The 14,117-nt window shown below is 40.7% G+C and overlaps 1 protein-coding gene across 2 annotated transcripts in view; it reads right to left on the bottom strand.

The window, feature by feature from the left end:
* RABGAP1L (RAB GTPase activating protein 1 like) overlaps nt 1–6,444 on the bottom strand; it is a 782,624-nt gene extending 776,180 nt beyond the window's left edge. The window contains exon 1 of one of the 2 annotated variants that reach the window (XM_032393375.1): nt 6,262–6,444. The gene's annotated coding sequence lies outside the window, so the exon portion shown is untranslated. The remainder of the gene's footprint in view (nt 1–6,261) is intronic. The other variant, XM_032393374.1, reaches the window with a different exon arrangement.
* Between the last annotated feature and the right edge of the window lie 7,673 nt (nt 6,445–14,117).

The raw sequence follows: 14,117 nt of genomic DNA, 5'->3' as shown, positions 1-14,117 counted from the left end.
ACTGCCAAAACCTTCTAAAATGATAGGATGACATACTTTATATATCAGAAGCTTAAATAAACAAGGAACACAGTATGGCAACGACATAATTCGTTATTTATTTTAGAACAAAAGCTCATCCCAAAAATTCTTTGTCAACCATCCAGAAGTAGCCCAGCTTTTACCAACCAAGCAGTTATTTACTATAGCGACTTCATCACCAAGATTACCAAAATTTTCCACACGCTTCTAACAGTTTCTGTATGTGTTGTTACCTGGGCAACACTCTAAAAGGGCTTTTACCTTTACAGAACTGGGAGGTCAAAAAGAAGTAAAGCTTCTTCAAATTAACTGTGCACCATTTTAATTAGAAGTACTAAGTATGAAATCATCAGAAAACAGAAAACCTTGAGAACTACCACCAATTTGATTAAAAGACACACCTTACTGTCACTAATCTTCATTTCTAGCCACCCAATTCACCTGTGGAACAAGGGAAGCTCCATCCAGGACTTCAAAACATCCTCAGTCATATAGGCTGTCAAATACATAAGCGCTGAAATTCAAGGAACTTCTTTGAGTAGAAAAATAATCTATCAATCCCTCACATCTGGCTGTGGTATGAAATACCCTGCCTTGCTGCCCTAAATTCTGAAAGCTAGGAGGCTCAGCCATGGATCTGTAAAGACTGCCTTTCTGCCAAACCAGATCTGCCTCCAAAAATTAAGATCCAGTCATTTAGAAATCACATTTTAGAAGGCACTTTGAAAATACTTTCAAAACTGCTTCCTCCTCTACTACAACCAATTTGATGCTAGGTCTATTTGGCAAACAAAAAATAATGGTATCTCCTTACAAAGAAAATATTTTCCCTTACTTTCCAACAGTTTTAGGATTGGTAAACTTGAGGTTGCTTCCTTAACACTAAGAATTTTTCCCTTCAGCTTTTACACTAAGGATATTCAAGTGCTCTCTGGGTCATATTCTAATCAAGAACATAGCATACAAAACTTCTTTAAGGTTAAAAAGTACTGGGGCGCCTGGGTGGCTCAGTCCTTAGGCTTCTGCCTTCAGCTCAGGTCATGATCCCAGGGTCCTGCTCCTCAGGAATCTTGCTTCTCCCTCTCCCACTCCCCCTGCTTGTGTTCCCTCTCTCACTGTGTCTCTCTCTGTCAAATAAATAAGTAAAATCTTCAACAAAAAAAAAAATGTTAAGAAGTACTAGATGACGCCAGAGTCAAAAATGAAAGATAAACTGAAAAGCAGAAGGGAAAACTGGCATTCAAGGCTCTTCACCATCTAGTACTAACTCTTTCTTGCTTAGCCTTTTCCCTCTATGCCTTTGATGACCCTGGCCCTAGGCTCAGAAAGGCCTTTCTTTACATACTATTTGTCCTATTCCCACATGTCCAAATCCCACCTGTTCGTCAAAGCATGGTTTTAAATGTCACCTCTTCCCTTATCCTTACAACTAAAAGAAATTGCTCTCTCCTCTCTCTAAACTCTCAGAGTGCCTTATCTTTATTTCTTTACCACACTTACTTTCTGCCATATAGTATCTTTGTTTCCATATTTAATCCCCACATAAACATGAAGGCCTTAGGGTCAAAATCCATGCCTTATTCAACTCTATTCATAAACTGCTTAATACAATGTCTGGCACATATGAAGCACCTCAACTGAGCTACATGAAAAGCTTTAGTTAGGAGAGAAGTCCACTAGAAACAACTCCAGATTATTAGGATTCTGGAGACCAGCCTTTGTTAATAACTAGCTATATCACCTTGAACTTCAACCTTTTAGAATGTTCATCTGCAAAGTGAAGAGGGTGGACCAAACCAGTTTTTAACTGTAGGCTGTTATCTATCATTAGCTGGCTATAAAATCAATTTAGGGGTCAAAACCCAGCATTTTTTTTAAATGAAATGAAGTGGAATAGAAATATCAATGTGTACTGTAGGCAGTAGTGTGCTGAAAATGTTCAACAACTGGCTATACAAAGGGAAGAAAAAAGCCCTAAACTATACCACTTGCTGATTTCCCTGGTGTAAATACTCTCACGCCATAGACAACTTCAAGTTACCAGCATGATGTCACTGAACATGGAGCTAGGTGGGAAGAGGAAGGCACACTGCTTCTGCAAGGCAGTATGATGAGCCAGTTCCAGCAAGGTCCTGAAAAGACAAGTATTGTTTTGCCAAACTTTTCTTTCAACTTTGCATGCAGGCACAGGAGTGTGGAGGGAGAGGGGATTGAATCAAGATATAAAATGTGTTTCTTACTGTAAGTCACAGTCAAAACAGTTTAATAAATGTTCAACTAAACAATCTCCTAGTCTCATGTGTCCTACACAATGCAATAAATCTTATTCTTGGTTACGTGTGTAATTTCTTTACCACCACAATTTATTTCTCTTCAAAAATGAAAGTTACAGAGATGCCTATTAATATCACCAGAAGGCAACTTACAAGGAGTGGAAATTTGGCTTAGGAAGTATCAGAAAATGGCCAAGGTTCTCAGCCTTTGTTCAGCCCCACACACCTAAGGGACATAATTACATCCTACTAGTAGCAGTGGCTCATTTAGCAAAGGGTTGGGGGGAGAAGGGGAGAGGAAGAGGAAATGTATAGTATGAAAAAAAATCCAAGTAACTGTGACATTTGTGCCCATGCCCCCACTCCACTGAGAACTCAGGTACAGAGAAAACCAGTGCTGTAAAAAAGTAAATTTCTATATCTGATGTTTCCCAGCCAATTTCTCCAGCACAAGCCTGCATCCCCAAACAAGATCTCCATTACTGAGAATTCCCTACTAGAATTAAGTTTCTGCCATGGACTAGAGACATGTACTTGTTGAATTTAGAATAAGCAAGGAAAAAAAAAAAAAACAGCATAGCCAACAGTTGTTAGACTTGATATTCTGGGAAAATCAGGCTTTTATTGGGGAAAAAAAAACCTTTCTTACTTCTTATTTAAGCTTACTAAACTGAGTAAGGAGAGGTGAAGTTTCTTGAATATATTTTTGGCTGTTCTATGTCTATCACAACAACACAGTCTGTAACCAGATTTTTCATGAGTGTTTATAAAAAACTGTTTTTTCTATTTTTAAAGCTATTTAGAAAACAAGAAGGCTCAGAATTTCAAATAGACTAATAATCGTAGCCCAAATCTAACTCCAAATCAACTAAGTACATGCCTAGAAGTTTCCAATGAAAATTCCCCAAAATTACACCAAAAAGCACCAAAAGATGACAAAAAGGAGTCAGCATGAGCACAAATTTGCTATACTCAAACAATTTTGGCATCCTAGCTGTTGAGTGAGTGCAATATGGAAAATAAATATGAAAAGGTAAATGTTGAGATACAAGTTTTGCTAAATTCCATTAACTCTTCCTTATTAGGGGTCCACTGAGGTTCACATACTTATTTACCCAATTTCAAATACCAACCATAAAGTGAAAATTATTTACCACTCTGAAAAGCCACGAGTCAAGTCAAGCCATGTTTTCTTCCATGTTCACAATATTAAACCTCTCCTCTAAAATGTGAGTAGGTTTTACCATAACTCAGACTCAAGTCTGTACTTTCTTTGCCTCTACTGTTAGTGTGACAAATGTCATAAGACTATCTCCATAAGAAGTTCCTGAGCTATCTTTGCAGTACCAGAGGCTTGTATACCCTTGTGCTCCTGGTCATCCTCAGACCCAGTGGCTGAGCCATTTATACAAGGCAAGAGCTACCTACAGGTAGCAACTCATTAAAACTTGTGAGACAGAGCAAAAAAAGAAAAAAGAAAAAAAAAGCTCTGTGCCTGAGAATCCTATAGACTACAGTATCTATTTTCTAAACACCCTCTTTCCAGCCATAATCATCCCTACACCTCTTCAAGACAATGGTAGGATGGAATGCAGACCCAGTTCTACACCCTCAATGCAAGAAATTTTTGCTACTTAGCTACTACCCTCTTCAAAGTTCATCTCTTGAAGTTTGGCTATCTCCCACTCATAATATTTTTTCTTGGCACAACAGAATTCCTTCTTTTAACTACTCCATTAAGAATGGATAAAAGGACTTTTAGCTTTAATGCTGTATCATCTGAGTTCAAATATACAGTAATTGAACAAGTTGAAATCTGGGTTAAAGCAAAGGAAAAAATTTTAATTACAACTTCTTGGAAGTCACAAATTTTACACTGATGAGCAAACATGAAAACTTTTGTTTTATAAGCCTAATAAAATTCTGTCATTCAAAGAAAAACAGCACAATAACTACTAGGGTAAAAAGAAAATTATCTGAATCATGAAACATTAGCAAAGGAACAAAAATTCTCAGAATACCAAAACTATAATATATAAAAGTTCCTATCAAATAACAGGCCAAAAACAAAAACAAAACTTCATACATGTATTGTCACACCTTTTTATGCTGGGTGGTGTATTCACATGTCCCAATAGTACTGGGATCTACTACCTTGTTTCCAGCTTTCTAAAATACAGTGTAGGCTATATAATATGTTCACATATAAGCACTGCCCAACTACATCCACTTCTCCCCAGATGACTTATTAATACATCCTATCAGAGCACATTTTGAACTGACTTAATATAGACACCAGTCTCTCAGAGTCTCAAGTAATTTACCAAGCTGGTGAGCATTTAAATACAAATGGATGAGGGGCGCCTGGGTGGCTCAGTCGTTAAGCATCTGCCTTCGGCTCAGGTCATGGTCCCAGGGTCCTGGGATCGAGCCCCGCATCGAGCCCCGCATCGAGCCCCGCATCGAGCCCCGCATCGGGCTCCCTGCTCCGCGGGAAGCCTGCTTCTCCCTCTCCCACTCCCCCTGCTTCTGTTCCCTCTCTCGCTGTGTCTCTCTCTGTCAAATAAATAAATAAAATCTTTAAAAAAAAAATAAATACAAATGGATGAAATTCATCTGGTCTTTCTTCCTTGCAATTTCATTGTCAGTTTCCTATGGGACTCTATTGATATAATGAAATCATAGACCAGTTTTCCAGCTCTAGCAGCTTGTGGACCAATATTTTCCAAGGACAAAATCCACTTCCAATTTGACCACAAGCAAACTTCATTTTTCTATTTTCTGACATCATAGTACTGGATATTCTACAGAAATCCAGCAGAAGCTAAATATAAACACTATTATAAGAAAAGTCAGTTTTCATAAAATTGTGTTTTCAGAACTGCAACAAGCAACTACCTACCTCCTACCAAGTACAAGAAATTTTAAATGTATTAAAAATCCCTAAATCTTCCAGTACCAAAAATGCAGGCCTTGAAATCAGTTTCCAGTCAGCGCTGAAATCTCTCAAGCAAAAGTTCTCTTTACCATTAATTAGTGTAATGAGGTTGGCGTTTCTCCTCACTTGCAGGAAACCTTCAACTCTACAAGTGACCACCTACAGTTCGGTACATTTTCTAAGATAATCTTGAGAGGTACACGGAGAATACACAAGTACCTGGACACACTGCCCTGGGATCAGAAACAAATCCTGTCAGTCCAGTCCCCTAGCATCCAGCCACCTTCCGCTGGCCGGTGGCCCCTTTCCACATGCTGACGCACTGCCCAGCCCTGCACCGTTGGCGACCAGTGCAAAGCACTAGCCCCGGCTCAGAAACTTTGACTCAGTTATCAGGACACTGAGCACCCACTCCTGGACAGAGGATTTTCGTGGCCAGGCGGTCAACTCCGAAGCGGGGCATTCCTTGCAGGCAGAGATCTGCCCAGGACGCAGCCCATCCCAAACTGCAAAACCACAAGCATCAACAGCGGGAGCGGAGCAAAGTGCCGGGAGGAGGCAGGGGGAGCGCGAGGGCGAGACGCGGTCACGAACAGAAGCCTGAGTGTGGGTAAAAAAAAAAAAAAAAAATACCCTAGCCACACGCCCCCCGGACGCAGGGCTGCTGAGACCGCGAGCCCGGCAGCAAGCAAGGCGCAGCGGCGGAGGCGGCGGCAATGTCAGGAGGGCACAGCTGGAGGCGAGCACCCAAGTCCCCACCCCGCCCCCAGGTGAGGGGCGCCCCGACTCCGCCCGCCGGCCCGGGCCAGGAAGAGCGACCAGCAGGCAGAGCTGTGGGGTCCAGGAAGCAACCGACAGTCCCGAAACATCCGTGCCCTCCTCCCGGTGGTGCTCTCGCATCCAGTCCTCGGCCCGGCCCCGACATCGACCCTCCCCCGACTCAGCCCCGGCGCCAACACCCCCGGCCCGGCCCGCGGCTCCTAGCCGCCCGACCGCCCGCGGGCCCCTAGGAGGCCGCCCTCGCCTCACCTCCTCACGTCTCCGCAGACAGGGCCGGAACAACTCTGCCGGGCGCCGCGTCCCACCCGCCGCCCCGCGCTCTGCGGCCGGGCCCGTCCCGTTCACTCCGCGGCCGCCGGAGCCCTGGGAGGGCGGAGGGAGCAAGGCGGAGGGAGTGGAGAATGGGGGGGGGGGGGGGCAGAGAGGGACCGCCCGGCAGGAAGAGGCGAGGGAGGGGGCGGGCCGAGTAGGAGGCGGGTCGGGAGCGCGCCCGTCCGGGCCCCTCGGCGCGGCGTGCGCGCTCCTGAGGGTGGAGGAGCCTTCTCTGCCCTCGGGTGCGGCGCGCACGCGCGTACACGTCCGCGCCTGGCTGTGGTGGGGCCGGGTACGGGGGGGCCGGGGGCTGGGGGCGGGACAGTGAAGACCTGACAGAACTCGGGTTGTCAGAGTGGGGACCCGGGAAAGGGCGGGAGACGGTCGCCGTCCCTCAGAACCTTCCGGAGGGGTAACCGAGCCCGTGGGGCCAGCGAGTTCGGGCTCGCTGAGGGGCGTCCCCGAGCCCCGGGCAGGGTGGGCTGACGGGCCTGTCCAGCGGTTAGAGAGTTCTTAGATAATTCTAAGTTTGGGGAGATTGTGTTCCTGCTCATAAATTGGTTTACATATTTTCACTCTTAATGCCCAGCAATCCTCAAGGAAGTCACCTTAAAGAATACTAACTTTTCTCGCCAGTTACTCTTATGTGCCTCTTTCAAGGTGTCTGGTGTGCTTGTCAAGCGCTCCCTTGCTGGTTCGTTCTGTGGAACTCGGGAGATTGAAGAGGGAAAACACCTGCTATGTATTTATATTAAGAAAACTCAAATCATTCTGTCCTTTGGGGTAGTAAATTTGGGAGTACAAATTAATAGAGATAAAATAAACCAACTCTTTTTCCTTTACAAATATTGTATTACTGATCCTTGAACTGTTAGTATCCTCCTTCGTAGATCTTGCAGCCAGAAATGACCTGTAAATTTTCCTAATTTCTATAGCACTTTGTTTCTATAGGTTTGAGGCACCGAATATATTCAACCCTATCTAGGTAAATCTGTGCAATATTTTATCCCCCTAGAGAATCCTTGAGGACCTGCTTCATTCATTTTTATATCTTCCACAACGCCTAGAAAGTATTCCATAAATGTAATTGTACGAATGAATGAATATAGTGCAGCAAGAGTTAAGTGTATGTCCAATGATTTAAGCTCTAGAATGAATTCTTTAGTTTAAAATTCTCCCTTCTGCCCCACTTCAATTCCCCTGCACTCATTTCCCCAACTAGATCCAAAAACTACCCTGAGAAATACATTTGTCCAAAAGGCCCTCTCACTCTCTTTTTTTCTTTTTCCTGACTTAAATGATTAGAGATGCTGGGACATATCAAGAGTGTTGAACGATCTTGCATTTCCCCTATCTTCTGGGCTCCTTCCCTGAAGGTCCTCTAACCTCTATATTCCAAGAGTCTACCTACCTCTGGGCCTGACTCAATAAATGCCAGAATTTTGATATTTAATAAAATTAGGGTTGGAATAACTCAAATCATCTGTATCTATTAATAATACACCAATAAGTACCTATTCATAATAAGCTGACAAGTAGGTACTGAGTCTCTACTAAATAAAGTACTAGTAAAGTTACACTGGGCATCATGAGGAAATCAGTAGATGAAAAAGACGTAAGTTTCTACCTTCTGATATCTTCCAACTGGAGAGAAGCTTTTTGACAAAAAGGGCAAACTCTGTCCCATGGCCACATGTTACACCTCTAATCACCAGGGGTCATTGTGTAAAACTGAACTGTCCCTCACAATAGAACTTAGATAAGAGATGTCACAAGAGAACCTAGATAAGAGACGAGTCACAAGAGAACCTAGATAAGAGACAGTGAAGATGATTCCATACAAACTTATCCTCATCCTCAGGAAAACAATTCTAAGTACATGCCAAAGAGTTAATAACAAAGCATTGTTCATATAATGCGTGCTGCTCACTTCTCTTCCCACAATGACTTCCTTTGCAATAAGCATATGCTAGCAGCCCTAAACCTTCAAAGGACTAAAAGCCCTCACTTTGGCGGAGAGTATAAAATACTCTAGCATGGCTCATAACATGACAGAAACTGGTGGCCTAGGTCCAGATCTAACCCACAAACATGTTTGGTTTGGCCTGTGTGGTGCTTAAACAAATTAGCCAAAGTTAAAAATTAAAACCAGAAGATTTCACATGCATTCTGGCTTCTCTTTAAAAAGCGAAAGGGACCACCTGGCTGGCTCAGTCGGTTAAGTGTCTGCCTTCATCTGAGGTCATGATCCCAGGGTCCTGAAATGGAGCCCCATGATGTCAGGCTCTCTGCTCAGCTCCCTGCTCTTTAAAAAAGTGAAAGATTTGGTAACAGTGGACCTCCATTTTCTCATGGTGACAATCGGCCGCCTACAGGGCATTCATTCTCTCCTTTCTCAAAGTTTCTGTATGCCCTATTTTGCCTTACCCTGTTTCCCTCGTGTGGGTCTGCAACTCCCAATTTAAAATTTCATAATACCAAAAACAGGAAACAAGTTACACATTGAACAAAATGGGAGAGTTTAAATCACAGTTATTTAATGAGGTGAAATATTACATTTCTTTTATAATGGGCATTACTGGTTGACTCCCCAGCATGCATTTCTACCCCTCTGCAATTGTGAGGCAGCTAATGATGTGAATAGGAAAAGGCCCAGCTCCAGTCCCAGGTGTGGGCCTTAATTGATGTTCATAACCCGCCTAATCTGGTCTCTACCTAACTCTGTCAGTGTTCAAGGATCTAATGCAGATCTAAATTGGTCCAATCATAAGGGAGGCCAGATCTCAGGTTTATTAGCAGAAGAAATGTGCTCTCTTACTCTGGCTGGTGTGATAGGTGGACGTAAGTCCAGTAGTTACTGTGGCCACTTTGCTACCATGAGGAAAGCCAGCCTGAGGATAAAACTGACACATAATTGAAGAGCTCAAACCCAGGTTGAAGCCTACCCCTTCCTCCAGATTTAGTAAGTTCCCTGAACCAATAAATTTTCTTGACTATTTTAAAAAGTTCAAATTTGGCTTTTTATTGCTTGCAGCCAAAGTTAAGTTTTCCGTACACATTACAAAAGAAAAGGCATTATCTGATTCTTCTAAGGATACATTTTCAATGAGATGAATAGGTAACAACCTAGTTGGTAAAATGTAAAGGGTCTTGAAAGGAACCATCCCCCAAAACTCTTTCCCTCACTAGGTTACTTGATGCCCAGGAATCCATCATCACCACACTTTCTTTTTTGTTAACTTTAACTTAAATCCTGTGCCCTCTTTAAATCTACTTTCCCTGAGAAGAGGACTTCATGACTCTAATCAGCAAACTTGTATAAATGAATTTATCATACAGTTTTTCAGTGGTTTTGTTTACTAGTGGAAAGATTAGGAAAGACACCAGGAACCTGAGAGAGCAAAGGTGTCATAGAGGAGGTACAGAAGACAAACTTTTATATTTCAGTTTTATGTAGAGCTGAAATTCAGAGTAATTCAGGCAAATCATACTAAGCCTATATGATAAAGCAAACCTATATTAAAATCACACTTTTAAGACTGAATAAGAACAAAATCAGTGAATATGTACGGATCAGAAAATTTCCTCAGCAGTGGAGGAGGTAGGCAAAGCCATAAATGTCTCTCTAAAAAAGAATAGCTAATGTACAATTTTTGTAATTTGAAAAGAAATAGAAAGAACACAGCCAAAAACTGTTTTTCCCATGCCTTGTGGCAAGTATCCAACATCCATCTCACCATCAGGGTCCTCTACTTTGGTCTAAGTGATTCTTTTTAATATATAACAAAATCACCCTGGGACTTTATTAGAAAATGCGGACCTCTATGTTTAAACCCTAAGAGATTCAGGGGACCCAGGACTTCTTTTATTTTAACTTCTTTTACAAAAATGTTTAAGATCATAAAAAACTAGAGAGAATGGTATGAGTCTTCAGATGCCAATCACTCAGCTTGAAAAATTATCAACACATGGCCAATCTCCTCTTCCCCACCCCTCATGTGGATTTCACCCATTAATACTTCATTACATAGTTCTAAAAGATAAGAATTCTTTTTTGCAATCAATAAAATCCAGAATGTGGTAAGCTCTGCAGGACAGACCACCAAATTCCTTCAACAAATAAATTGCATAAACAAAAATGGGAGGAAGTATGTCTTGAACTTGCTTGGATATTTTGTTTTTAACAGCTTCCTAAGGTATAAATGCCATACAATAGATGGCATTTTGTTTGTTTTTTTTACTTATTTATTTCCAATATAGTTAATATAGTGTTATATTAGTTTCAGGTGTACAATATAGTGATTTAAAAACTCCATACATCACCCAGTGCTAATCACTAGTGCACTCATTAATCCCCATCACCTATTTTACCCATCTCCCCATGCACCTCTCCTCTGGTAGCCATCAGTTTGTTCTCTGTAGTTAAGAATCTGTTTCTTAGGGGCACCTAGGTGGCTCAGTTGGTTAAGTGACTGTCTTTGGCTCAGGTCATGATGCTGGAGTCCCAGGATCGAGTCCCGCATTGGGCTCCCTGCTAAGCAGGGAGTCTGCTTCTCCCTCTGACCCTCTCCCCCCTCATTCTCTCTCTCTCTCTCTCAAATAAATAAATAAAATTTAAAAAAAAAAAAAAACTGTTTCTTGGTTTGCCTCTCTCTCTTTTCATCCTTTGCTCATTTGTTTTGTTTCTTAAATTCCACATATGAGTGAAATCATATGTTATTTGTCTTTCTCTGACTGACTTATTTCACCTAGCATAATACTCTCTAGCTCATGTCGTTGCATAATGGCAAGATTTTATTCTTTTTGATGGCTCAGTAATACTCCATTGTGTGTGTGTGTGTGTGTGTGTGTGTGTGTGTGTGTGTGTGTATCTTTTTTATCCATTCATCAGTTGATGGACATTTGGACTCTCTCCATAGTTTGGCTATTGTTGATAATGCTGCTGTAAACATCAGGGTGCATGTACCCCTTCAAATCTGTATTTTTTTTATCCTTTGGGTAAATACCTAGTAGTGCAATTGCTGGATTGTAGGGTAGTTCTATTTTAACTTTTTGAGGAAATGCCATACTGTTTTCCAGAGTGGCTGCACCAGTTTGCATTTCCACCAACAGTGCAAGAGGGTTCCCCTTTCTCTGCATCCTCACCAGAGAACACAGGTAGTAATGTTGTTTCCTGTATTCTTAATTTTAGCCATTCTGACAGGTGTGAGGTGATCTCTCATCATGGTTTTGATTTGAATTTCCCTTATGATGAGTGATGTTGAGCATCTTTTCATGTGTCTGTTGGCCATCTGGATGTCTTCTTTGGAGAAATGTCTGTTCATGTCTTCTGCCCATTTTTAAATTGGACTATTTGTTTTTTGGGTCTTGAGTTGTATAAATTCTTTATATATTTTGAATACCAACCCTTTATCAAATATGTCATTTGCAAATATCTTCTCCCATTCAATAGGTTGCCTTTTAGTTTTGTTGATCATTTCCTTCACTGTGCAGAAGCTTTTTATTTTGATATAGTCCCAAAGTTTATTTTTGCTCTTGTTTCCCTTGCCTCCAGAGACATATCTAGAAAAATGTTGCAATGGCCGATGTCAGAGACATTACTGCCTGTGTTCTCCTCTAGGATTTTTATGGTTTCAGGACTCACATTTAGGTCTTTAATCCATGTTGAATTTATTTTTGTGTGTGGTGTAAAAAAGGGGAAAAGATACATTCTTTTGAATGTATCTGACCAGTTTCTGCACATATTTAATGTATTCAATTTGGCAAGTTTTGAGATGTGTATATACCTATGAAACCATTACAAGAGTCAAAATAATGAACATATCCCTTTCCCAAAAAAGTTTCCTTGTGCCTTTCTGCAATTTCTCTCTCCTACACCCTCTCCCATCCTCACGTAACCACTGATCTGCTGTCACTATAGATTAGTTTGCATTTTCTAGAGTTTTCTATCAATGGAATCATACACTATGTATTCTGTTTTGTGTTGCTTCTTTCACCTGGCACACTTATTTTGAGATTCATCCATGTTGTTGCATGCATCAGTAGTCACTGTTTTTTTAGTTTTCCAGTCTCATAGCATGTTCCCCATTCTTATTGGGCTTCAGTATGTACTTGGTGTCATCTCCCCTTCATGCTCTGTTTTTCTGTTTTCCTTTTTCTAGAACTTGGGAATTTCCCTTATCTTGCTTTCAAAATATTGAAACTGGTAATATATATCTTTTTCAATTTTTTAGATTATTATCTAGCATTCTAGATTTGATTACTTTTTTTAACAATGTAAAAAAATGGTTAGGGCGCCTGGGTGGCTCAGTTGTTAAGCATCTGCCTTCAGCTTCAGGTCACGATCCCAGGGTCCTGGGATCGAGTCCCACATCGGGCTCCCTGCTCGGCAGGAAGCCTGCTTCTCCCTCTCCCACTCCCCCTGCTTGTGTTCCTGCTCTCGCTGTCTCTCTCTCTCTGTCAAATAAATAAATAAAATCTTTAAAAAAAAAAATGGTTAAAAAGTTACTCATTTTTAACAATGTAAAGAAACTATTGAAAAGGAACTCTATGTTTTAACAATGGAAAGAAAGTATATAGTCAAAGAGGGAGCCTGCCTCTGTGTTGATGTTGTGTCAGCCATTTTAACAGAGTTCTTGTTCCCTGATGCATTCCCCACCCCAGCACACAAACAGAGCTTTGGCAGTGACCCCAAGTTCCCTTGAAGTACTTGCCACAGACCTAGAATTTAGATTTTGGACATATCAGAAATATTCCTTAAATACATATGTTTTGCAGAGAAGCAACTTCAAAAATTACAAATAACTTGCATGGTAAAGGGAGGAAAATTACCACTTTCCTCTTCTGAGTCAAGGGAAATCCACGCCCTATCCACAACCTCCCACCCTTCCCCCCAAGACATTTTTTAGTCCCTTTTCCCTATGCCACATACAAAATAAGCTGCAAATTTGGAAAAAGAAAAAAAAGTTTATGTCTAAGTTCTATTGGAGTCTACCTAACCTAAAAATAAAGGAGAATTATTAAATGAAAATCATTGTTGCTTTAGAATGTATTGAAAGATACCTAACACTTCTCCAATTTCAGAAAGATTCTTACTACTCTTTAATTCTTTGATTTAATGACAATAACAATTTCTTGTGGAAGATCATTAGTTTATAATGTTTATACCTACCTACAATTTCAAACTCTATACCAAAATCCAGGTTTTTGGATTATTTTTAATAAAAAGGGGGTCCTGTGATTATATTCCTAATATCTTAGTTCATAAAGTAGATGATTTGTAAATGGATGTCCACCTGTGTCATTTTCTATGCTTTTTGGTATATTTTAAATTGCATAATAATTTTTAATTTAATTCCACCATCATTTTCTGCCTTACTTTGGATACATAATTTTCAATCTCTTTTATGGAATTAATATTTTTCTCTTCTGTGACCCCACAACACCTGGTACATACTTTCTTACAGCACCTGTAACACTTTCATACGTTTAAAAATATTCATGACTACCTCCACTAGATTCTTCCCCTAATACCTAGATATTCAGTAAATGTTTATTGTATGAGTAATATAGCATGAATGAACACATTCACAAATTTGTTTTAGAAATTACTGAGAATCTTGTCTTCTAATGAAACAGAGAGCTTAAATAATATAATAAGCTACTAAGTTTCATACCAACTGGTCATAGTCTTTCTTTGGTTGCAAGTGAACAAAAATGTTCTCTTCACAGAGAAAGCAAGCATTTAAAGAAAATCATATCTATAGTATAAGTAAGGATCTTTATCAGTAATT

This window comes from Phoca vitulina, unplaced genomic scaffold (assembly GCF_004348235.1).
Source record: "Phoca vitulina isolate PV1807 unplaced genomic scaffold, GSC_HSeal_1.0 scaffold73, whole genome shotgun sequence".
NCBI lineage: Eukaryota > Metazoa > Chordata > Mammalia > Carnivora > Phocidae > Phoca > Phoca vitulina.
This window is presented reverse-complemented; position numbering and strand designations above follow the sequence as displayed.